This window comes from Bombina bombina, chromosome 12, assembly GCF_027579735.1.
Source record: "Bombina bombina isolate aBomBom1 chromosome 12, aBomBom1.pri, whole genome shotgun sequence".
Lineage (NCBI taxonomy): Eukaryota > Metazoa > Chordata > Amphibia > Anura > Bombinatoridae > Bombina > Bombina bombina.
Window position 1 is genome coordinate 145,502,183 of NC_069510.1, and position 27,273 is coordinate 145,529,455.

Sequence of the window (27,273 nt, forward strand, 5' to 3'; positions counted from 1 at the left end):
TTAAATGTGAACATAAAGTTAGGATTATCCTTACTTTTTTTTTTTTTTTTAAATCATTCTTATTAAGGTTCACCATACAATACATAACAGACAAGTTTCAATTTTGAGAACGTGATGCAAAAATACAAAATTACATACTACAGGAAATACATAGCACCATATTTTACTGCAATTCACGTCTGTTAGTACCACATATATAAGCCTCCTAGTTGATAGTGAGGGTCACTTTTGTACCCTTCCAACACCTGAAACTAATAGAAGGCCTGTTGCAAATAGGGGACCACTTTTGGATCCCATGTGGTGGTAGAACCTTATATTTTTATCTTTACATGTAAAGGGAACCTGATAGGCCACTTATGGGCCATATACTCAATATAGCAACAATTACACTTAGTCAATCAACTCATGGGTTCCAGACAGCGGCCACTCAATAGTGAGATATATATTTATCCACACAAATGAGGTTATAGAGCTCTGGTCAGTGATCTTATGTATAAGCATACCTTATGAGTCAGGGCTTACTCAGTTTACACTGCTACAGTAGAATAATGTCCTTTGTAACCCCAAGACCTGGTACATAGAGAATATCTGCTCACGGTGCTCTTTGGTAACTAAAGGCTAGTAATAGGCGAGGAAAGGGGGTTAAGACAAGGTCTTATTGGGGTCTTTGCAGAATACAGATGTAAAATGGACCAGTAGCTCATAAGGATACTGATTTCAATTTATGACATCATTAAGAATATAAGGTCTATAGAATAAAATAACTAAGTCCTCCTAAGGTAGCGATTAGTACAAAAGAGAGCTATAATAACGATCACCCACCTCTAAATACTGTTAGCTAGTGCAGCTTTTAGAAGTCGCCGCTAATAGTCTGGAACCCCCAACTCTGCTATATATATCTATACCTTTTATGCCAACTTTAAAAACAGGGTATACAATTAATTTGGATTGCTGTTCTGTTACTAAAAACATAGTTGTATAACAGTTATTAAAAGCAAGCAACCATGAAAAACAAATAAACCAAGAGCTTAACATACAGATATGTAAAACTTTCACATAATAAGACTGTAATTCCCGTTATAGCTGCGAGATATAATGGTTACAAGTGATAGCCGTATCCACCCCTACATGGCATAGAAATCATAGCCACACATGGGCTAATATATAGTGAAAATCTTTCTGCACTGATATGTCAGCTGGGCGCTAAATACATGTAATGCTCTAGATAACGTGCATTATCGCAGCCAAGATGTACTCTAATAGCCGGCCATAGTGGCTGCTGTGTGTTAATGAGGTGAGGGGAATCCTAAGGAAGCTGCTAAGAAGTGTAGGTATAAAGCACTACTGTGTAATGTCTGCTGGCAAAGCCTGGTAAACAGGGATAGGCTAGGAGAAGTACATAAAACCCACAGCTACCCTGCATATTTGTACAGAACCAGATGATTAAACCCTGTTATGGCATAAACAAGGAAATAATGTTCGGAGAACACATCTAGGGGCACATATAGCCACTAAACCAATACATTTATATGAGCAGCACCTTATATTGTTCCTTCATTAAGTCTAGTGCTAGGAACGGAAGCAGAGGGAATTTACATTAATATAAACAAATTACTATACCCTCAGCCAATGCACCTTGATCTACAGGACAGATAGGAATGTTCCATTGTTATAAGCATACATTAATAATTATGTCCATCCTATACCTTTCACCAAGGTGTTACCCCTAGGCATACCCTAGTAGATCCGGACACATTGATGAAGAAAGAGCAGCAACTCCACCAAGCTGAAACTAAAGAGATCTTTCTAAAGTGTTCAAGCTTGGTACAGGTATTTCTGCCCCTATCCGATGTTGGTACAGGTATTTCTGCCCCTATCCGATGTTGGTACAGGTATTTCTGCCCCTATCCGATGTTGGTACAGGTATTTCTGCCCCTATCCGATGTTGGTACAGGTATTTCTGCCCCTATCCGATGTTGGTACAGGTATTTCTGCCCCTATCCGATGTTGGTACAGGTATTTCTGCCCCTATCCGATGTTGGTACAAGTATTTCTGCCCCTATCCGATGTTGGTACAAGTATTTCTGCCCCTATCCGATGTTGGTACAAGTATTTCTGCCCCTATCCGATGTTGGTACAAGTATTTCTGCCCCTATCCGATGTTGGTACAGGTATTTCTGCCCCTATCCGATGTTGGTACAAGTATTTCTGCCCCTATCCGATGTTGGTACAAGTATTTCTGCCCCTATCCGATGTTGGTACAGGTATTTCTGCCCCTATCCGATGTTGGTACAGGTATTTCTGCCCCTATCCGATGTTGGTACAGGTATTTCTGCCCCTATCCGATGTTGGTACAGGTATTTCTGCCCCATCACTACACTGCTGCAAGTGTACTGTGTATAAGAGAGCGTGCAATAAAGAGGAAAGAAGAGTGACTACAAACTACACTGCTGCACGTGTACTGTGTATAGGAGAGCGTGCAATAAAGAGGAAAGAAGAGTGACTACAGACTACACTGCTGCAAGTGTACTGTGTATAAGAGAGCGTGCAATAAAGAGGAAAGAAGAGTGACTACAGACTACACTGCTGCAAGTGTACTGTGTATAGGAGAGCGTGCAATAAAGAGGAAAGAAGAGTGACTACAAACTACACTGCTGAAGTGTACTGTGTATAGGAGAGCGTGGAATAAAGAGGAAAGAAGAGTGACTATAAACTATACTGCTGCAAGTGTACTGTGTATAAGAGAGCGTGCAATAAAGAGGAAAGAAGAGTAACTACAAACTACACTGCTGCACGTGTACTGTGTATAGGAGAGCGTGCAATAAAGAGGAAAGAAGAGTAACTACAAACTACACTGCTGCAAGTGTACTGTGTATAGGAGAGCGTGCAATAAAGAGGAAAGAAGAGCGACTACAGACTACACTGCTGCACGTGTACTGTGTATAGGAGAGCGTGCAATAAAGAGGAAAGAAGAGTAACTACAAACTACACTGCTGCAAGTGTACTGTGTATAGGAGAGCGTGCAATAAAGAGGAAAGAAGAGTAACTACAAACTACACTGCTGCAAGTGTACTGTGTATAGGAGAGCGTGCAATAAAGAGGAAAGAAGAGTGACTACAGACTACACTGCTGCAAGTGTACTGTGTATAGGAGAGCGTGCAATAAAGAGGAAAGAAGAGCGACTACAGACTACACTGCTGCAAGTGTACTGTGTATAGGAGAGCTTGCAATAAAGAGGAAAGAAGAGCGACTACAGACTACACTGCTGCAAGTGTACTGTGTATAGGAGAGCGTGCAATAAAGAGGAAAGAAGAGTGACTACAGACTACACTGCTGCACGTGTACTGTGTATAGGAGAGCGTGCAATAAAGAGGAAAGAAGAGTAACTACAAACTACACTGCTGCAAGTGTACTGTGTATAGGAGAGCGTGCAATAAAGAGGAAAGAAGAGTAACTACAAACTACACTGCTGCAAGTGTACTGTGTATAAGAGAGCGTGCAATAAAGAGGAAAGAAGAGTGACTACAAACTGCACTGCTGCACGTGTACTGTGTATAAGAGAGCGTGCAATAAAGAGGAAAGAAGAGCGACTACAAACTACACTGCTGCACGTGTACTGTGTATAGGAGAGCGTGCAATAAAGAGGAAAGAAGAGCGACTACAAACTACACTGCTGCACGTGTACTGTGTATAGGAGAGCGTGCAATAAAGAGGAAAGAAGAGTGACTACAAACTACACTGCTGCAAGTGTACTGTGTATAGGAGAGCGTGCAATAAAGAGGAAAGAAGAGTAACTACAAACTACACTGCTGCAAGTGTACTGTGTATAGGAGAGCGTGCAATAAAGAGGAAAGAAGAGCGACTACAGACTACACTGCTGCAAGTGTACTGTGTATAGGAGAGCGTGCAATAAAGAGGAAAGAAGAGCGACTACAAACTACACTGCTGCAAGTGTACTGTGTATAGGAGAGCGTGCAATAAAGAGGAAAGAAGAGTGACTACAGACTACACTGCTGCAAGTGTACTGTGTATAGGAGAGCGTGCAATAAAGAGGAAAGAAGAGTGACTACAGACTACACTGCTGCAAGTGTACTGTGTATAGGAGAGCGTGCAATAAAGAGGAAAGAAGAGTGACTACAGACTACACTGCTGCACGTGTACTGTGTATAGGAGAGCGTGCAATAAAGAGGAAAGAAGAGTGACTACAAACTACACTGCTGCACGTGTACTGTGTATAGGAGAGCGTGCAATAAAGAGGAAAGAAGAGCGACTACAAACTACACTACTGCACGTGTACTGTGTATAGGAGAGCGTGCAATAAAGAGGAAAGAAGAGTGACTACAGACTACACTGCTGCACGTGTACTGTGTATAGGAGAGCGTGCAATAAAGAGGAAAGAAGAGCGACTACAAACTACACTGCTGCACGTGTGCTGTGTATAGGAGAGCGTGCAATAAAGAGGAAAGAAGAGTAACTACAAACTACACTGCTGCAAGTGTACTGTGTATAGGAGAGCTTGCAATAAAGAGGAAAGAAGAGTAACTACAAACTACACTGCTGCACGTGTACTGTGTATAGGAGAGCGTGGAATAAAGAGGAAAGAAGAGTGACTACAAACTGCACTGCTGCACGTGTACTGTGTATAGGAGAGCGTGCAATAAAGAGGAAAGAAGAGCGACTACAGACTACACTGCTGCAAGTGTACTGTGTATAGGAGAGCGTGCAATAAAGAGGAAAGAAGAGCGACTACAGACTACACTGCTGCACGTGTGCTGTGTATAGGAGAGCGTGCAATAAAGAGGAAAGAAGAGCGACTACAGACTACACTGCTGCAAGTGTACTGTGTATAGGAGAGCGTGCAATAAAGAGGAAAGAAGAGCGACTACAGACTACACTGCTGCAAGTGTACTGTGTATAGGAGAGCGTGCAATAAAGAGGAAAGAAGAGCGACTACAGACTACACTGCTGCAAGTGTACTGTGTATAGGAGAGCGTGCAATAAAGAGGAAAGAAGAGCGACTACAGACTACACTGCTGCAAGTGTACTGTGTATAAGAGAGCGTGGAATAAAGAGGAAAGAAGAGTGACTACAGACTACACTGCTGCAAGTGTACTGTGTATAGGAGAGCGTGCAATAAAGAGGAAAGAAGAGTGACTACAAACTACACTGCTGCACGTGTACTGTGTATAGGAGAGCGTGCAATAAAGAGGAAAAAAGAGCGACTACAAACTACACTACTGCACGTGTACTGTGTATAGGAGAGCGTGCAATAAAGAGGAAAGAAGAGCGACTACAAACTACACTACTGCACGTGTACTGTGTATAGGAGAGCGTGCAATAAAGAGGAAAGAAGAGTAACTACAAACTACACTGCTGCAAGTGTACTGTGTATAGGAGAGCGTGCAATAAAGAGGAAAGAAGAGTGACTACAAACTGCACTGCTGCACGTGTACTGTGTATAGGAGAGCGTGCAATAAAGAGGAAAGAAGAGTGACTACAAACTACACTGCTGCACGTGTGCTGTGTATAGGAGAGCGTGCAATAAAGAGGAAAGAAGAGTGACTACAAACTGCACTGCTGCACGTGTACTGTGTATAGGAGAGCGTGCAATAAAGAGGAAAGAAGAGTGACTACAAACTACACTGCTGCACGTGTGCTGTGTATAGGAGAGCGTGCAATAAAGAGGAAAGAAGAGCGACTACAAACTACACTGCTGCAAGTGTACTGTGTATAGGAGAGCGTGCAATAAAGAGGAAAGAAGAGTGACTACAAACTACGCTGCTGCACGTGTTCTGTGTATAGGAGAGCGTGCAATAAAGAGGAAAGAAGAGTGACTACAGACTACACTGCTGCACGTGTACTGTGTATAGGAGAGCGTGCAATAAAGAGGAAAGAAGAGCGACTACAGACTACACTGCTGCACGTGTACTGTGTATAGGAGAGCGTGCAATAAAGAGGAAAGAAGAGCGACTACAGACTACACTGCTGCAAGTGTACTGTGTATAGGAGAGCGTGCAATAAAGAGGAAAGAAGAGCGACTACAAACTACACTGCTGCACGTGTACTGTGTATAGGAGAGCGTGGAATAAAGAGGAAAGAAGAGTGACTACAAACTACGCTGCTGCACGTGTTCTGTGTATAGGAGAGCGTGCAATAAAGAGGAAAGAAGAGTGACTACAGACTACACTGCTGCAAGTGTACTGTGTATAGGAGAGCGTGGAATAAAGAGGAAAGAAGAGCGACTACAAACTACACTGCTGCACGTGTACTGTGTATAGGAGAGCGTGGAATAAAGAGGAAAGAAGAGTGACTACAAACTACACTGCTGCAAGTGTACTGTGTATAGGAGAGCGTGGAATAAAGAGGAAAGAAGAGTGACTACAGACTACACTGCTGCAAGTGTACTGTGTATAAGAGAGCGTGCAATAAAGAGGAAAGAAGAGTGACTACAAACTACACTGCTGCAAGTGTACTGTGTATAAGAGAGCGTGCAATAAAGAGGAAAGAAGAGTGACTACAAACTACACTGCTGCTACTGTACTGTGTATAGGAGAGCTTGCAATAAAGAGGAAAGAAGAGTGACTACAAGTGGTTTAGAGATAAAGTAGATTATTTGTATATTCTGCTCCATTGGGCTCCACAAATGAAACCTCCAATGCCAGTTGTCAGTTTGCAGCCCGGCTTTTCAGGGTCTTGTCATGATTACTAAATACTAAGGCAGCTGGCACTGTAATGAAAGTTTAAAGGGACAGAAAGCTCAAAATTACATTTTCACTAATCAGAGAATACAATTTTAAACAAATTTCTAATTTACTTCTTTCACCTATTTTGCTTTGTTTTCTTGGTATCCTTTGTTGAAAATCATATATAGCCAGGCTCATGAGCTGCAATTCATTACTGGGAGCTAGCTGCTGATTTTTGGCTACACACATATGCCTCTTGTCATTCGCTCACCAGATGTGTTCAGCTATCTCCCAGTAGTGCATTGTTGCTCCTTCAACAAAGAATTTCAAGAGAATGAAGCAAATTTGATAACAGGAGATAGGGCAGCTGCAAGGTTTTCTTTATTGTTAGAATAAATTGCGCCTACGTGTGGATAAATATCACTATCGTTTACCAATCAGAGGACATAAAACTTACGGCTAGATTTAGAGTTGGGCGGTAGCCGTCAAAACCAGCGTTAGAGGCTCCTAACTCTGGTTTTTACAGCCCTCTGGTATTTGGAGTCAGTCAGGAAAGGGTCTAACGCTCACTTTGCAGCCGCAACTTTTCCATACCGCAGATCCCCCTACACCATTTGCGTATCCTATCTTTTCAATGGGATCTTTCTAACGCCGGTATTTAGAGTCGTGGCTGAAGTGAGCGTTAGAAATCTAACAACAAAACTCCAGCCGCAGAAAAAAAACAGGAGTTAAGAGCTTTCTGGGCTAACGCCGGTTTATAAAGCTCTTAACTACTGTGCTCTAAAGTACACTAACACCCATAAACTACCTAAGTACCCCTAACCCGAGGCCCCCCCACACCGCCGCCACTCTTTTAAATTTTTTTAACCCCTAATCTGCCGCTCCGTACACCACCGCCAGCTACATTATCCCTATGTACCCCTAATCTGCTGCCCCTAACATCGCCGACACCTACATAATATTTATTAACCCCTAATCTGCCCCCCCAACGTCGCCGCTACCTTACCTACACTTATTAACCCCTAATCTGCCGACCGCACCGCACCGCTACTATAATAAATGTATTAACCCCTAATCCGCCTCACTCCCGCCTCAATAACCCTATAATAAATAGTATTAACTGCTAATCTGCCCTCCCTAACATCGCCGACACCTAACTTCAAGTATTAACCCCTAATCTGCCGACCGGAGCTCACCGCTACTCTACTAAATTTTTTAACCCCTAAAGCTAAGTCTAACCCTAACACTAACACCCCCCTAAGTTAAATATAATTTTTATCTAACGAAATAAATTAACTCTTATTAAATAAATGAATCCTATTTAAAACTAAAAACTTACCTGTAAAATAAACCCTAATATAGCTACAATATAAATTATAATCATATTGTAGCTATTTTAGGATTAATATTTATTTTACAGGCAACTTTGTATTTATTTTAACCAGGTTCAATAGCTATTAAATAGTTAATAACTATTTCATAGTTACCTAGTTAAAATAATTACAAAATTACCTGTAAAATAAATCCTAACGTAAGTTACAATTAAACCTAACACTACACTATCAATAAATTAATTAAATAAAATACCTACAATTATCTACAATTAAACCTAACACTACACTATCAATAAATTAATTAAATAAAATACCTACAAATAACTACAATTAAATAAACTAACTAAAGTACAAAAAATAAAAAAGAACTAAGTTACAAAAAATAAAAAAATATTTACAAACATTAGAAAAATATTACAACAATTTTAAACTAATTACACCTACTCTAAGCCCCCTAATAAAATAACAAAGACCCCCAAAATAAAAAAAATGCCCTACCCTATTCTAAATTAAAAAAGTTCAAAGCTCTTTTACCTTACCAGCCCTGAAAAGGGCCATTTGCGGGGCATGCCCCAAATAATTCAGCTCTTTTGCCTGTAAAAAAAAACATACAATACCCCCCCAACATTACAACCCACCACCCACATACCCCTAATCTAACCCAAACCCCCCTTAAATAAACCTAACACTAAGCCCCTGAAGATCTTCCTACCTTATCTTCACCATGCCAGGTTCACCGATCCGTCCTCGGAAGTCTTGATCCAAGCCTCCGAAGTGTTGATCCAAGCCCAAGCGGGGGGCTGAAGAGTGACGTCCATCCTCCGGCTGAAGTCTTGATCCAAGCGGGCAGAAGAGGACCGGCAAACATCTTCTTCCAAGCCGCATCTTCTATGTTCTTCAATCCGATGACGACCGGCTGATCTTCAAGACCTCCAGCGCGGATCCATCCATCTTCACCGACGACTTCCCGACGAATGACGGTTCCTTTAAGGGACGTTATCCAAGATGGCGTCCCTCGAATTCCGATTGGCTGATAGGATTCTATCAGCCAATCGGAATTAAGGTAGGAAAATTCTGATTGGCTGATGGAATCAGCCAATCAGATTCAAGTTCAATCCGATTGGCTGATCCAATCAGCCAATCAGATTGAGCTTGCATTCTATTGGCTGTTCTGATCTTGGATGAAGTCCCTTAAAGGAAGATGGATGGATCCGCGCTGGAGGTCTTGAAGATCAGCCGGTCGTCATCGGATTGAAGAACATAGAAGATGCGGCTTGGAAGAAGATGTTTGCCGGTCCGGATGTCCTCTTCTGCCCGCTTGGATCAAGACTTCAGCCGGAGGATGGATGTCACTCTTCAGCCCCCCGCTTGGGCTTGGATCAACACTTCGGAGGCTTGGATCAAGACTTCCGAGGACGGATCGGTGAACCTGGCATGGTGAAGATAAGGTAGGAAGATCTTCAGGGGCTTAGTGTTAGGTTTATTTAAGGGGGGTTTGGGTTAGATTAGGGGTATGTGGGTGGTGGGTTGTAATGTTGGGGGGGGGTATTGTATTTTTTTTTTACAGGCAAAAGAGCTGAATTATTTGGGGCATGCCCCGCAAATGGCCCTTTTCAGGGCTGGTAAGGTAAAAGAGCTTTGAACCTTTTTAATTTAGAATAGGTTAGGGCATTTTTTTTATTTTGGGGGTCTTTGTTATTTTATTAGGGGGCTTAGAGTAGGTGTAATTAGTTTAAAATTGTTGTAATATTTTTCTCATGTTTGTAAATATTTTTTTATTTTTTGTAACTTAGTTCTTTTTTATTTTTTGTACTTTAGTTAGTTTATTTAATTGTAGTTATTTGTAGGTATTTTATTTAATTAATTTATTGATAGTGTAGTGTTAGGTTTAATTGTAGGTAGTTTATTTAATGTATTTATTGATAGTGTAGTTTTAGGTTTAATTGTTAGGATTTATTTTACAGGTAATTTTGTAATTATTTTAACTATTTTAGCTATTAAATAGTTATTAACTATTTAATAGCTATTGTACCTGATTAAAATAAATACAAAGTTGCCTGTAAAATAAATATTAATACTAAAATAGCTACAGTATAATTATAATTTATATTGTAGCTATATTAGGGTTTATTTTACAGGTAAGTATTAAGCTTTAAATAGGAATAATTTATATAATAAGAGTTAATTTATTTCGTTAGATTTAAATTAAATTTAACTTAGGGGGGACGTTAGTGTTAGGGTTAGACTTAGCTTTAGGGGTTAAAAAATGTATTAGAATAGCGGTGAGCTCCGGTCGGCAGATTAGGGGTTAATTATTGTAGGTAGCTGGCGGCGACGTTGTGGGGGGCAGATTAGGGGTTAATAAATATAATATAGGGGTCGGCGGTGTTAGGGGCAGCAGATTAGGGGTACATAGGTTTAATGTAGGTTGCGGCAGTATACGGAGCGGCAGATTAGGGGTTAAAACAAATATGCAGGTGTCAGCAATAGCGGGGGCGGCAGATTAGGGATTAATAAGTGTAAGGTTAGGGGTGTTTAGACTCGGGGTTCATGTTAGGGTGTTAGGTGCAGACATAGGAAGTGTTTCCCCATAGTAAACAATGGGGCTGCGTTAGGAGCTGAACGCTGCTTTTTTGCAGGTGTTAGGTTTTTTTTAAGCTCAAACTGCCCCATTGTTTTCTATGGGGGAATCGTGCACAAGCACGTTTTTTAAGATGGCCGCGTCCGTAAGCAACGCTGGTATTTAGAGTTGCAGTGGCGGTTAATATGCTCTACGCTCCCTTTTTTGGAGCCTAACGCAGCCATTCTGTGAACTCTAAATACCAGCGGTATTTAAAAGGTGCGGGGGAAAAAAAGCACGCGTAGCTAACGCACCCCTTTGGCCGCAGAACTCTAAATCTAGCCGTAAGTGTCTGGGACATATTTAAATATATCTGGGAAACAAGTGAACATTTGTTGATACCAATTTATATAAATATAGGAAAACTATTTATCAGAATAATATTGTCTTGTCTTTAAAGGGACATTAAACTCACAATTGAATTCCATGTAGAAGATTTTATTATGCATAGAGAAAAAAATTGTAATGCACTATCATTTATTTTGACGGATTCTCCTGTAAAATAAATCTAAAATTTGTATATTTTTATTTTTTGTCACTGCACTAGAACTGCTGGAGTCCAATAGACAGAGATCATAACCCTGTATCATCTACATGCTACACTGTGATTGCTTATATATGCAGGAGCTAACTGATGGACCCCCCAATTGTTCCTATTTGAGAGGGGCAGTCCCTAATTCTGAGCTCTGCCCTGGTGCCCCCTTAAACAGCCATAAATCCTGATTTGCAGAATTTCCCTTAGCTCCACCCATATACCACCCAGACACACCCACTGAGAACCCCAACACACCCTCTGATGCCATTGATTCCACCCACTATCAACTTTGACCCTGCCCCCTACTGACATGGTCCTACCAACAAAACAGCGATGGCTCCCTCAACCTCCTAAATCCCTAATACCTAGCCACAAATGATGGGCGGTATTGATATCTGCCCTTGACTGGTCACAACAAATGAGATAAGGTAAACAACATTACAGAGACTTTTGAAGGGGTTAAATACTTTTAAAAAACAAACATATTTTGTATACAGAGTTGTTGCAAAGCAGTGATCTATTTCTGATGCATATTTAAAAATGTAGCTGAATTCCCTTTGTGCTCTATATTCGCATTGTGCTCAACATTTGCGTGCGCTGGTTTTACTGAGTGGGGGGCAAATATCGCAATTTTGCACTAAACTCGTATTCTGCGCTATGTATGGAACAGGTGGGACCGCTCTGTACGTCACTACACTACAGGAAAGGTATGGAATAACAAAAAAAACCCAGATATAAAGTGACATTTAAAAAGAAATAATACAACGGATAACTTGTAAATATGACTTTGGATCTACTGGTAAGTTTTGAAAAGTTTAAATGTACCGTGTCTTTAAATGCAAATACCCAATTGTTTTTTATAGCTTGTGCTATATTTTCTGCGGTTATCTCGTTGTTACCTCTGGGTCATGTGACTAGCATATTCAGGTAACAGTTAGATTGGATAATTCAGACTTAGATGTAATGGGTTAATATGTTTAGTGTTCTTTCATATACATGACATTATTGTTTAGTTTTGCAATTTAGTCTTTTTATATGCACGCCTTCTGAGGCACCAACGCCTACTGAGCATGTGCAAGAGATCACAGTATATACCTATATGCGTTTTGTGTCACATGATACAGAGGGAAGAAAAATGGAAGTCAATTTGAAATTTTCAGGAATAAAATCAACTAATTTCAGATTTAGGGGCCAATTTATTAATGTCCGCCACACATCGATAAATGCAGACAGCTATTTATTATTGCACGAACATTTCTAGTGAAATGCTTGTGCAATGCTGCCCCCTAGCAGGGGGTGTCAATCCGATATCCGATTGGGCTGATTGCTGTCCGCCACCTCAGAGGCAGCGGACGAGTTAAGGAGCAGCGGTCTTAAGACCACTGCCCCTTAACTCCTGTTTCCGGCGAGCCTGAAGGCTGGCGAGGAAACAGATGCATTGGGGCCGATTGACAGGTTAATAAATTGTCCCCCTTGATTAAGTCCAATTGCATTGCCTTTTTATTATGCATGTGTTGATTATGCAATGCTACTAAAATTGCTGGTCTGAATGTTTTCTTATTATCACAGTTTCTGTGTTTAAAGCTGAGAAAGCTCCTTGCGTCTGTGATCTTGGAGCCTTTTATTGTTTACAGCAAGTTTATTGCAAATGCTTAGCAAACAATTCTGGGATCAGTTTGCTCTGTAAATTAATTTTAAAGGGACATTACATTTTTTTTATATGTCCCATCTCTAAAACACAAAACTAACAAATGTTCCTGTGCTAACAAAACAACACACTTTTTGTTTAGATGCTTGTGGGGTGTTTCCCTCCCGACCAATCAGGTGATGGGAGTTTGCTGTCAGTGTGTAGTTTGTTCTGCAGTAAATTGAGAAGAAGTAAACTTTCTTTCAGTTTCCAAATTAAAGGGACAAGAAACAGAGAAGAGTATTTTTAGCTAGGTACAGATCGAACAAAGCAGGTTATATATCAGCAAGTACCTTCCGTTTTTTCCATATTCTGACGTTTTTCTGCCATTTCCCCTTGAAATGAAGCTCTTTCCAAGCCCTCTGTGAAGCTTATTATACAGTCCAGTCACAGAGGGCTACCTAGGTAGAAACTAGGGGAATGCGCACAGGTCCTTCTGCATGTGCACTGCGGCTATAGTGATGTTACAACTCCTGCTTATCAGCACTTTGTCAGCAAGCACTGCCCCTCTTTATGCATATGTTGTAGTCATTATTGCTTGTGTTAAAGGAATAGGAAAGTCACAAATAAACTTGCATGATTCAGATATTTTAACTAGGTAGTTAGTAAATAGTTATTAACTATTTACTAACTAGTCCACCTAGTTAAAATAAATACAAACATAGCTGTGAAATAAAAATAAAACCTATCTTAGGGTTTATTTTATAGGTAAGTATTTAGTAATAGTAATTTGTATTTAGATTTATTTTAATTATGTTAAAGTTAGTGGTGTTAGGGTTATACTTAGGGTTAGGTTTAGGGGTTAATAACTTTAGTATAGTGGCGACGATGTCAGGGGCGGCAGATTAGGATTTAATAACTGTATTGTAGGTGGCGGCAGATTAGGGGTTAATAAATTTATGTAGGTGACAGCGACATTGGGGGCGGCAGATTAGGGGTTAATAAGTATAATGTAGGTGTCCACGATGTCGGGGGCGGCAGATTAGGGGTGTTTAGACTCAGGGTTTATGTTAGGGTGTTAGGTGTAAACATAACTTTTCTTTCCCCATAGGAATCAATGAGACTGTGTTACGGAGCTTTACGCTCCTTTATTGCAGGTGTTAGGCTTTTTTTTAGCCGGCTCTCCCCATTGATGTCTATGGGGAAATCGTGCACGAGCACGTAAAACCAGCTCAAAGCAGCGCTGGTATTTGAGTGTGGTATGGAGCTCAATTTTGCTCAACGCTGCCATATTGACTGCTAACGCCGGGTTTTTGCAAACCTGTAATAGCAGGGAGGTGAGTGGTGGAAATAACATGCAAGTTAGCACCGACCATAACGCAAAACTCGTAATCTAGCTGTTATTTTACTATGCATTTAAAGGGACAGTCTACTGGAAAATTGTTATTGTTTAAAAAGATATATAATCCCTTTATTACCCATTACCCAGTTCTGCTTATTCAACACTGATATTTTAATATACTTTTTACCTCTGTGATTACCTTGTATCTAAGCCTTTGCAGACTGCTCATTATCTCAGTTATATTAATATACTTTTTACCTCTGTGATTACCCTGTATCTAAGCCTCTGCAGACTGCCCCTTATCTCAGTTATATTAATATACTTTTTACCTCTGTGATTACCTTGTATCTAAGCCTTTGCAGACTGCTCATTATCTCAGTTATATTAATATACTTTTTACCTCTGTGATTACCCTGTATCTAAGCCTCTGCAGACTGCACCTTATCTCAGTTATATTAATATACTTTTTACCTCTGTGATTACCTTGTATCTAAGCCTCTGCAGACTGCACCTTATCTCAGTTATATTAATATACTTTTCACCTCTGTGATTACCCTGTATCTAAGCATCTGCAGACTGCTCATTATCTCAGTTATATTAATATACTTTTTACCTCTGTGATTACCCTGTATCTAAGCCTCTGCAGACTGCACCTTATCTCAGTTATATTAATATACTTTTTACCTCTGTGATTACCTTGTATCTAAGCCTCTGCAGACTGTTCCTTATCTCAGTTATATTAATATACTTTTTACCTCTGTGATTACCCTGTACTGTATCTAAGCCTCTGCAGACTGTTCCTTATCTCAGTTATATTAATATACTTTTTAACCTCTGTGATTACCCTGTATATAAGCCTCGGCAGACTTTCCCCTTATCTCAGTTATATTAATATACTTTTTACCTCTGTGATTACCTTGTATATAACCCTCTGCAGACTGCTCCTTATCTCAGTTATATTAATATACGTTTTACCTCTGTGATTACCTTGTATCTAACCCTCTGCAGACTGCCCCTTACCTCAGTTATATTAATATACTTTTTACCTCTGTGATTACCTTGTACCTAAGCCTCTGCAAACTGCCCCTTATCTCCGTTATATTAATACACTTTTCTTCTATAATATACAACGAGTCCACGGATTCATCCTTTACTTGTGGGATATTATCCTCCTGCTAACAGGAAGTGGCAAAGAGCACCACAGCAGAGCTGTCTATATAGCTCCTCCCTTGACTCCACCCCCAGTCATTCTCTTTGCCTACTCTAAGTAATAGGAAGGGTAAAGTGAAAGAGGTGATAAAATGTTAGTTTTTATTTTCTTCAAGCAAGAGTTTTTTAGTTTAAATGGTACCGGTGTGTACTATTTTCCCTCAGGCAGCAGATGGATGAAGACTTCTGCCTGGAGGCTGATGATCTTAGCAGTTGTTACTAAGATCCAGAGCAGTTCCCACAGAATGGCTGAGGAGTATTTAAGAAACTTCAGTGTGAGGAACGTTTTTCATGCTATATGCAGTGAGGTATGTTCAGTCATTTTTTTCTGGAGAGACTGTGTTATTTCAGAATTGGCTGACAGTATCCCCATGAGGGAGAGGGTAAGCAGTAATCCTAAAATATATAAAGAGGGGTATTACTGAGCTTGCATATATGGGCTATACAAAAATGGTTGACCCTGATGTTTGAATGTTTGTGGGCAAACGTTTTTATGTTTGGGAGTGCAGTTAACGTTTTTAAAGAGACGTTTTTATGCTTTATTTCAAAAAGGGTACACATGGCTTAATTTCTGGGTTTATGAACCCACATGGCTAGGTTTTTAGACCTCTCTGGTGCGGTTAATTTGGGCTGTAAGACATCGAGTGAGATGGGCGGGGCCTATTTTCGCGCCTCAGTTGCGTAGTTGTTTTTCTCAAACAAGCAGCAAGCTCCTGATCCGGTGGGCCTTTGTGAGCTGTATTGGGCCAAAACGAAGGTTTATCCCAGTTTTACAGACCCCTGAGGGCAGACAAAAAGAGAGGCATTCTTACGCTGTGTAGAAGACCTATATACTATGGGTGTAACCCGCCCAGTTCCGAAAGCAGAACAGGGGCAGGGGTTTTACTCCAATCTGTTCGTGGTTCCCAAAAAAGAGGGAATCTTCAGACCGATTTTAGATCTCAAGATCCTAAACAAATTTGTCAGAGTCCCATCCTTCAAGATGGAGACCATTCAGACTATTTTACCAATGATCCAGGAGGGTCAATATGTGACCACCGTGGATTTGAGGGATGCGTATCTTCACATTCCTATCCACAAAGATCATCACCAGTCCCTAACGTTCGCCTTTCTGGACAAGCATTACCAGTTTGTGGCTCTTCCTTTCGGGTTGGCCACAGCTCCCAGAATTTTCACATAGGTGCTAGGGTCCCTTTTGGCGGTTCTAAGGCCGCGGGGCATAGCAGTGGTGCCTTATCTGGACGATATCTTAATTCAGGCTTCAACTTACCAACTAGCCAAATCTCACACGGACATCGTGTTGGCTTTTTTAAGAGCTCACGGGTGGAAGGTGAACATAAAGAAGAGTTCACTTATCCCTCTCACAAGAGTTCCATTCCTGGGAACTCTTATAGACTCGGTAGACATGAAAATTTTTCTGACGGAGGTCAGAAAATCAAAGATCTTAACCACTTGCCGAGCACTTCATTCCATTCCTCGGCCGTCAGTGGCTCAGTGTATGGAGGTAATTGGACTAATGGTAGCGGCAATGGACATAGTTCCGTTTGCTCGCTTGCATCTCAGACCACTGCAATTATGCATGCTCAGACAGTGGAATGGGGACTATGCAAATTTATTTCCTCAGATAAATCTGGATCAAGAAACCAGAGACTCTCTTCTTTGGTGGTTGTCACAGGATCATCTGTCCCAGGGAATGTGTTTCCGCAGGCCAGCATGGGTCATAGTGACGACGGACGCCAGCCTATTGGGCTGGGGTGCAGTCTGGAATTCCCTGAAGGCACAGGGTGTGTGGACTCAGGAGGAGGCTCTCCTTCCAATAAATATTCTAGAACTGAGAGCGATATTCAACGCACTTCAGGTGTGGCCTCAGCTGGCTTCGGCCAAATTCATACGTTTCCAGTCGGACAATATCACGACTGTAGCATATATCAATCATCAAGGGGGAACAAAGAGTTCTCTAGCGATGATAGAGGTTTCCAAAATAATTTGATGGGCAGAGACTCACTCTTGCCATCTATCAGCAATCTATATCCCAGGAGTGGAGAACTGGGAAGCGGATTTTCTAAGTCGTCAAACTTTTCATCCGGGGGAGTGGGAGCTCCATCCGGAGGTGTTTGCACAATTGATTCATCAATGGGGCACGCCAGAAGTGGATCTGATGGCATCTCGTCAGAATGCCAAACTTCATTGTTACGGGTCCAGATCAAGGGATCCCCAAGCAGTACTGATAGATGCTCTAGCAGTACCTTGGTCATTCAACCTGGCTTATGTGTTTCCACCATTTCCTCTCCTTCCTCGTCTTATTGCCAGAATCAAACAGGAGAGGGCTTCGGTGATTTTGATAGCACCTGCGTGGCCACGCAGGACTTGGTTTGCAGACCTGGTGGAAATGTCATCTCTGCTACCGTGGACACTGCCACTGAGACGGGACCTTCTCATTCAAGGTCCGTTCCAGCATCCAGATCTAGTTTCTCTGCGGCTGACTGCCTGGAGATTGAACGCTTGATTTTATCTAAGCGGGGATTCTCTGAGTCGGCCATAGATACCTTGATTCAGGCTCGAAAGCCTGTCACTAGGAATATTTACCATAAGATATAGCATAAATATCTTTATTGGTGCGAATCCAAAGGCTACTCATGGAGTAAGATCAGTATTCCTAGGATTTTGTCCTTTCTCCAAGAAGGATTGGAGAAGGGGTTATCAGCTAGTTCCTTAAAGGGACAGATATCTTCTTTGTCAATTTTACTGCACAAGCGTCTGGCAGATGTTCCAGAAGTTCAGTCGTTTTGTCAGGCTTTGGTTAGAATTAAGCCTGTGTTTAACCCTGTTGCTCCGCCATGGAGTTTAAATTTAGTTCTTAAAGTTCTGCAAGGGGTTCCGTTTGAACCTATGCATTCCATAGATATTAAGCTTCTATCTTGGAAAGTTCTGTTTTTAGTTGCTATCTCTTCGGCTCGAAGAGTTTCTGAACTATCTGCATTGCATTGCGACTTGCCTTATCTAGTTTTTATTCTGATAAGGTGGTTTTGCGTACCAAACCTGGATTCCTTCCTAAGGTTGTTACTAATAAGAATATTAATCAGGAAATTGTTGTTCCTTCTCTGTGTCCTAACCCTTCTTCTAAGAAGGAGCGTCTGTTGCACAACTTGGATGTGGTTCGTGCTTTGAAGATTTACTTGCAAGCGACCAAAGATTTCCGTCAAACATCTTCTCTGTGTCTTGTTTATTCTTGAATACGTAGATTTCAAAAGGCTACGGCTACCTCTCTTTCTTTTTGGCTGAAAAGCATCATCCGTTTGGCATACGAGACTGCTGGACAGCAGCCTCCTGAAAGGATTACAGCTCACTCTACTAGAGCGGTGGCTTCCACAAGGGCTTTTAAAAACGATGCTTCTGTTGAACAGATTTGTAAGGCTGCGACTTGGTCTTCACTTCATACTTTTTCCAAATTTTACAGATTTGATACTTTTGCTTCTTCGGAGGCTATTTTTGGAAGAAAAGTTCTTCAAGCAGTGGTGCCTTCTGTTTAGGCATCTGTCTTGTCCCTCCCGTTCATCCGTGTCCTGTAGCTTTGGTATTGTATCCCACAAGTAAAGGATGAATCCGTGGACTTGTCGTATCTTATAGAAGAAAAGTAAATTTATGCTTACCTGATAAATTGATTTCTTCTATGATACGACGAGTCCACGGCCCACCCTGTCAATTTCAGACACCTTTTAGTTTCTCCTTTTTCTTCCTATACCTTCGGTCGAATGACTGGGGGGTGGAGTTAAGGGAGGAGCTATATAGACAGCTCTGCTGTGGTGCTCTTTGCCAATTCCTGTTAGCAGGAGGATAATATCCCACAAGTAAAGGATGAATCCGTGGACTTGTCGTATCATAGAAGAAATCAATTTATCAGGTAAGCATAAATTTACTTTTTTCCTCTGTGGTTACCTTGTATCTAACCCTCTGCAGACTGCCCCTTGCATCAGTTATATTACTATACTTTTTACCTCTGTGATTACCCTGTATCTAAACCTCTGCAGACTGCTCCTTTCATCAGTTATATTACTATACTTTTTACCTCTGTGATTACCCTGTATCTAAGCCTCTGCAGACTGCCCCTTGCATCAGTTATATTACTATACTTTTTACCTCTGTGATTACCTTGTATCTAAGCCTCTGCAGACTGCCCCTTGCATCAGTTATATTACTATACTTTTTACCTTTGTGATTACCTTGTATCTAAGCCTCTGCAGACTGCTCCTTATCTCAGTTATATTAATATACTTTTTACCTCTGTGATTACCCTGTATCTAAGCCTCTGCATACTGCCCCTTGCATCAGTTATATTACTATACTTTTTACCTTTGTGATTACCTTGTATCTAAGCCTCTGCAGACTGCCCCTTATCTCAGTTATATTAATATACTTTTTACCTTTGTGATTACCTTGTATCTAAGCCTCTGCAGACTGCTCCTTATCTCAGTTATATTAATATACTTTTTACCTCTGTGATTACCTTGTATCTAAGCCTCTGCAGACTGCCCCTTATCTCAGTTATATTAATATACTTTTTACCTCTGTGATTACCTTGTATCTAAGCCTCTGCAGACTGCTCCTTATCTCAGTTATATTAATATACTTTTTACCTCTGTGATTACCTTGTATCTAAGCCTCTGCAGACTGCTCCTTATCTCAGTTATTTTAATATACTTTTTACATCTGTGATTACCTTGTATCTAAGCCTCTGCAGACTGCTCCTTATCTCAGTTATATTAATATACTTTTTACCTCTGTAATTACCCTGTATCTAAGCCGCTGCAGGCTGCTCCTTATCTCAGTTATATTAATATACTTTTTACCTCTGTGATTACCTTGTATCTAAGCCTCTGCAGACTGCTCCTTATCTCAGTTATATTAATATACATTTTACCTCTGTGATTACCTTGTATCTAAGCCTCTGCAGACTGCTCCTTATCTCAGTACTTTTTACACTCTTGCATTTTAGCCAATCAGTGATGGTACTTGTTTAACCTTTATCATTCTCTGCGGGAGTGAGCACAATGTTATCTGTATGACAGACATGAACTAACACTGTCTGGCTGTAGTACACAGGAGTGAGCACAATGTTATTTATATGGCACACATGAACTAGAACTGGCTGGCTGCTGTGCAAGATTTTAAAAGCACTGAGATAAGGGGCCGCCTGCAGGGGCTTAGAAACGGACAAACAGAGATTTTAAAGTATATAAAAGGGACAGTATACACCAATTTTCATATAAATGCATGTAATAGACACTACTATAAATAATAATATGCACAGATACTGATATAAAAATCCAGTATAAAACCGTTTAAAAACTTACTTAGAAGCTTCCAGTTTAGCTCTGTTTAAAAGGTTATTGGAACACCCACTGCAAGTGGGAAATATCAGACACTCCACCCCCTTCCTTTGCATATGAAAAGACCCTTTACACAAACAGAAGCAAGCTGGAGTAGGTATACGTCGGTATTCTCCTAAAACTTTGGGGCTTGGTTAGGAGTCTGAAAATCAGAGCAATGTTATTTAAAAATAAGCAAAACTATCCATTAAGAAAACCCAAAAAACCCTTTATGGGCTATATAAATAGATCATCTACAAAGCATTTATGTAAAGAGAAAACGAGTGTATAATGTCCCTTTAATATAACGATGTTTGTTGTGCAAAGCTGGGAAATGGGTAGTAAAGGTGTTATCTGTGTTTTTAAACAATAAAAAAAATCAAGTAGCCTTTAAAATCACCATCACACAGAGTTTACTGTCCCATTAAAATGTGTACAGGTGTTGTGATATATTTCAACCTATTTCTGAAATATACTTTTGTCTCTATTATCTCTCAGTCTGTAATCTCAATTTCTCTGCTATGTCTTGTCTCCCAGCAATGTCACCCTGCATTCCTCATAGTGACAGTGACAACAGGGTGTCTCATCTCATACCTCTCATAGCTCGGTCACTAAACCCGACCCAATTCTTCAAATTCTTTACTCCTATTTACCTTACATCATCTGAATTCTCTTTGAACTTTATGTAATAACTATCCCTGCGTTTCCAGCAGGTCACAAGTGTGCTTGTTTTCCCTGTGCATGCTGAAGAGATGTCTCATATGGTGACAGTCCCATGCAAGAACTAAGTGACCTAACGAATCAGCCAAGTGCAAAAGCAAAGTGACCAAATGTTAGTGTGTGGTTTAATGGGTTAAAAAAAATCAGTCCCATGAAGAACTAAAGAGACCTAATTATATGTTTAATGGTTTAACTGGTCAGTACTAAGTAGTAACAACATAACCTAATGACAGTGACATGTTTAATGGATTAACTGGTCAGTCTATGTAGTAATATAAACTAATGACAGTGACATGTTTAATGGTTTAAATGGTCAGTACTATGTAGTAACAACATAACCTAATGACAGTGACATGTTTAATGGGTTAACTGGTCAGTACTATATAGTAACATAACCTGACAGTGACCTGTTTAATGGGTTAACTGGTCAGTACTATATAGTAACATAAACTAATGACAGTGACATATTTAATGGGTTTATTGGTCAGTACTATGTAGTAACCTAACCTAATGACAGTACAATATAGTAACATAACCTAATGACAGTGACATGTTTAATGGGTTAACCGGTCAGTACTATATAGTAACATAACCTGACAGTGACATGTCTAATGGGTTAACTGGTCAGTACTATGTAGTGACATAACCTAATGACAGTGACATGTCTAATGGGTTAACTGGTCAGTACTCTGTAGTAACATAACCTAATGACAGTGACATGTTTAATGGGTTAACTGGTCAGTACTATATAGTAACATAACCTAATGACAGTGACATGTTTAATAGGTTAACTGGGCAGTACTATATAGTAACATAACCTAATGACAGTGACATGTTTAATGGATTAACTGATCAGTACTATATAGTAACATAACCTAATGACAGTGACATGTTTAATGGGTTAACTGGTCAGTACTATGTAGTAACCTAATGACAGTGACATGTTTAATGGGTTAACTGGTCAGTACTATGTAGTAACCTAACCTAATGACAGTACAATATAGTAACATAACCTAATGACAGTGACATGTTTAATGGGTTAACCAGTCAGTACTATATAGTAACATAACCTAATAACAGTGACATGTCTAATGGGTTAACTGGTCAGTACTATGTAGTGACATAACCTAATGACAGTGACATGTTTAATGGGTTAACTGGTCAGTACTATGTTGTAACCTAATGACAGTGACATGTTTAATGGGTTAACTGGTCAGTACTATGTAGTAACCTAACCTAATGACAGTGATATGTTTAATGTGTTAACTGGACAGTACTATATAGTAATATAACCTAATGACAGTGACATGTTTAATGGGTTAACTGGTCAGTACTATGTAGTAACCTAACCTAATGACAGTGACATGTCTAATGGGTTAACTGGTCAGTACTATGTAGTAACAACAAAACCTAATGACAGTGACATGTTTAATGGGTTAACTGGTCAGTACTATGTAGTGACATAACCTAATGACAGTGACATGTTTAATGGGTTAACTGGTCAGTACTATGTAGTAACCTAACCTAATGACAGTGACATGTCTAATGGGTTAACTGGTCAGTACTATATAGTAACAACATAACCTAATGACAGTGACATGTTTAATGGGTTAACTGGTCAGTACTATATAGTAACAACATAACCTAATGACAGTGACATGTTTAATGGGTTAACTGGTCAGTACTATGTAGTGACATAACCTGACAGTGACATGTTTAATGGGTTAACTGGTCAGTACTATGTAGTAACCTAACCTAATGACAGTGACATGTCTAATGGGTTAACTGGTCAGTACTATATAGTAACAACATAACCTAATGACAGTGACATGTTTAATGGGTTAACTGGTCAGTACTATATAGTAACAACATAACCTAATGACAGTGACATGTTTAATGGGTTAACTGGTCAGTACTATGTAGTAACCTAACCTAATGACAGTGACATGTTTAATGGATTAACTGATCAGTACTATATAGTAACATAACCTAATGACAGTGACATGTTTAATGGGTTAACTGGTCAGTACTATGTAGTAACCTAATGACAGTGACATGTCTAATGGGTTAACTGGTCAGTACTATGTAGTAACAGCAAAACCTAATGACAGTGACATGTTTAATGGGTTAACCAGTCAGTACTATATAGTAACATAACCTAATAACAGTGACATGTTTAATGGGTTAACTGGTCAGTACTATGTAGTAACCTAACCTAATGACAGTGACATGTCTAATGGGTTAACTGGTCAGTACTATATAGTAACAACATAACCTAATGACAGTGACATGTCTAATGGGTTAACTGGTCAGTACTATATAGTAACAACATAACCTAATGACAGTGACATGTTTAATGGGTTAACTGGTCAGTACTATGTAGTAACCTAACCTAATGACAGTGACATGTCTAATGGGTTAACTGGTCAGTACTATGTAGTAACAACATAACCTAATGACAGTGAGATGTCTAATGGGTTAACTGGTCAGTACTATGTAGTGACATAACCTAATGACAGTGACATGTTTAATGGGTTAACTGGTCAGTACTATGTAGTAACCTAACCTAATGACAGTGACATGTCTAATGGGTTAACTGGTCAGTACTATGTAGTAACAACATAACCTAATGACAGTGAGATGTCTAATGGGTTAACTGGTCAGTACTATGTAGTGACATAACCTAATGACAGTGACATGTTTAATGGGTTAACTGGTCAGTACTATGTAGTAACCTAACCTAATGACAGTGAGATGTCTAATGGGTTAACTGGTCAGTACTATGTAGTAACAACATAACCTAATGACAGTGACATGTTTAATGGGTTAACTGGTCAGTACTATGTAGTGACATAACCTGACAGTGACATGTTTAATGGGTTAACTGGACAGTACTATGTAGTAACCTAACCTAATGACAGTGACATGTCTAATGGGTTAACTGGTCAGTACTATATAGTAACCTAACCTAATGACAGTGACATGTCTAATGGGTTAACTGGTCAGTACTATATAGTAACATAACCTAATGACAGTGACATGTCTAATGGGTTAACTGGACAGTACTATATATTAACATAACCTAATGACAGTGACATGTTTAATGGGTTAACTGGTCAGTACTATGTAGTAACCTAACCTAATGACAGTGACATGTCTAATGGGTTAACTGGTCAGTACTATATAGTAACAACATAACCTAATGACAGTGACATGTTTAATGGGTTAACTGGTCAGTACTATGTAGTAACCTAACCTAATGACAGTGACATGTCTAATGGGTTAACTGGTCAGTACTATGTAGTAACCTAACCTAATGACAGTGACATGTTTAATGGGTTAACTGGTCAGTACTATGTAGTAACCTAACCTAATGACAGTGACATGTTTAATGGGTTAACTGGTCAGTACTATGTAGTAACCTAACCTAATGACAGTGACATGTTTAATGGGTTAACTGGTCAGTACTATATAGTAACAACATAACCTAATGACAGTGACATGTCTAATGGGTTAACTGGTCAGTACTATATAGTAACAACATAACCTAATGACAGTGATATGTCTAATGGGTTAACTGGTCAGTACTATATAGTAACAACATACCCTAATGACAGTGACATGTCTAATGGGTTAACTGGTCAGTACTATATAGAAACAACATAACCTAATGACAGTGACATGTTTAATGGGTTAACTGGTCAGTACTATATAGTAACAACATAACCTAATGACAGTGACATGTCTAATGGGTTAACTGGTCAGTACTATATAGTAACATAACCTAATGACAGTGACATGTTTAAGACATTAAATGGTACTTTTCACTAAGCAGTGACCTAATGACAAAGGCATGTGGAAAGGTTAAATCATGGTCACGTCATGTGTGAAAAGATTCCCCACTGCATGAAACATCCTCTAGCTTATTTTGTTAACCCTTTACACGGGTTGGAGTTAAATGACCGTAAGAAGTGGTGACCTTTTTGTGTTTTTGAGGTTTCCAAGGTGAGCTGTGGCTTTTGTGCGGGGAGGGGGTGTGCGGGGAGGCGGGAGTGTGAGGGGCGGAGGGAGTGAGCGAGCTGAGCCTGCTGGCTGGGTGTGTCACACGGAGGGAGACCGAGACCAGGCGCGCTGCTACACAAGGTAACTGTGTATAGGGGCATTATATAGGGGCAGGTGCTACCTTATACAGGGGGCACGCTGTAGTATTAGCAGGCATCACACAGGGCGTGGGTATAACCTGCTCCCTGAGCTGTCATTTTCTATCCGTGTTAGTGTCACGGAGCAGCAGAGCCCATGAAGAAGCTGAGAGTGTGGGAGAGCATCTGGAGTGGGAGCTGCTTCAGTGTATGATGTGTGCTGGAATGCTGCAATATGGCTACTGAGGGAATAAAACGAGTTAGGCAGCTTAGAGGCTGAGAACAGTGCTTGTGGGTGTAGTGAAGGGTGTGAGTGAGGTACTGAGGATAGTGAGGCTGCAGTTACTGGAGTGTGAGTGAGGTAATGAGTGTGAGACAGACACATGAGTGTGAGTGAGGTAATGAGTGTGAGTGAGGTAATGAGTGTGAGACAGACACATAAGTGTGAGTGAGGTAATGAGTGTGAGACAGACACATAAGTGTGAGTGAGGTAATGAGTGTGAGACAGACACATGAGTGTGAGTGAGGTAATGAGTGTGAGTGAGGTAATGAGTGTGAGTGAGGTAATGAGTGTGAGACAGACACATAAGTGTGAGTGAGGTAATGAGTGTGAGACAGACACATAAGTGTGAGTGAGGTAATGAGTGTGAGACAGACACATAAGTGTGAGTGAGGTAATGAGTGTGAGACAGACAAGTGAGTGATGAGTGTGAGTGAGGTAATGAGTGTGAGACAGACACATAAGTGTGAGTGAGGTAATGAGTGTGAGACAGACACACGAGTGTGAGTGAGATAATGAGTGATACAGACACATGAGTGAGGTAATGAGTGTGAGACAGGCAGACACATGAGTGTGAGTGAGGTAATGAGTGTGAGACAGACACATGAGTGTGAGTGAGATAATGAGTGATACAGACACATGAGTGAGGTAATGAGTGTGAGACAGACAGACACATGAGTGTGAGTGAGGTAATGAGTGTGAGACAGGCAGACACATGAGTGTGAGTGAGATAATGAGTGTGACAGACACATGAGTGTGAGTGAGGTAATGAGTGTGAGACAGGCAGACATGAGTGTGAGTGAGGTAATGAGTGTGATATAGACAGACATATGTGTGAGTGAGGTAATGAGTGTGAGATGGGCAGACACATGAGAGTGAGTGAGATGAGTGTGAGACAGACACATACATGAGTGTGAGACATGCAGACACATGAGTGTGAGGTAAAGCAGAGAATGAGCTTTGCAGACAATGAATGAGACAGGCTGGGTGTGGAGGTCACATTCTGCTCTCAGTGTCTCTGGGAAGTTGCCAGACCCCTGGCTGTTACTCACCAACCCCTCCTCCCTCTATAGCCCTTCTAGTCTGATCCTAGAATACAGTTTCTATAACATATTTTCCTTATGCCAGCTTCCCTGGTCTCACATCAGCTTCTTCCTTATGTTAATGCCAATTTCACCCTCACAGTAGCCTCCACTCATTCTGACACTTGGTTTTGCCATTGCCCACTCATATTTATGCCAATCTCCCTTCTTTTACTCCTACCAGCCTACAATACTTTGCACCTGCCAGTCTCCCTTTCATCCTGTGAGCTTCCCCTCCTTTACACATCAGCCTCCCTTCATTTGCTGCTGCCAGCCTCCACAAGTTTGCACGCTGCCAGTCTCCCCTCTAATCCTGTTAGCCTCCCCTCCTTTACT

At 40.5% G+C, this 27,273-nt stretch overlaps 1 protein-coding gene across 3 annotated transcripts in view; it reads left to right on the forward strand.

The window, feature by feature from the left end:
- The window catches only part of LOC128642628 (protein Niban 2), a 306,526-nt gene that overhangs the window by 63,659 nt on the left and 215,594 nt on the right, over positions 1 to 27,273 (forward strand). The window contains exon 1 of one of the 3 annotated variants that reach the window (XM_053695410.1): positions 25,543 to 25,579. The exons of 1 other annotated variant lie outside the window; for it this stretch is intronic. The gene's annotated coding sequence lies outside the window, so the exon portion shown is untranslated. Of the gene's footprint in view, positions 1 to 25,542; positions 25,580 to 27,273 lie in introns of those variants that run through there. One more of the 3 variants, XM_053695411.1, reaches the window with a different exon arrangement.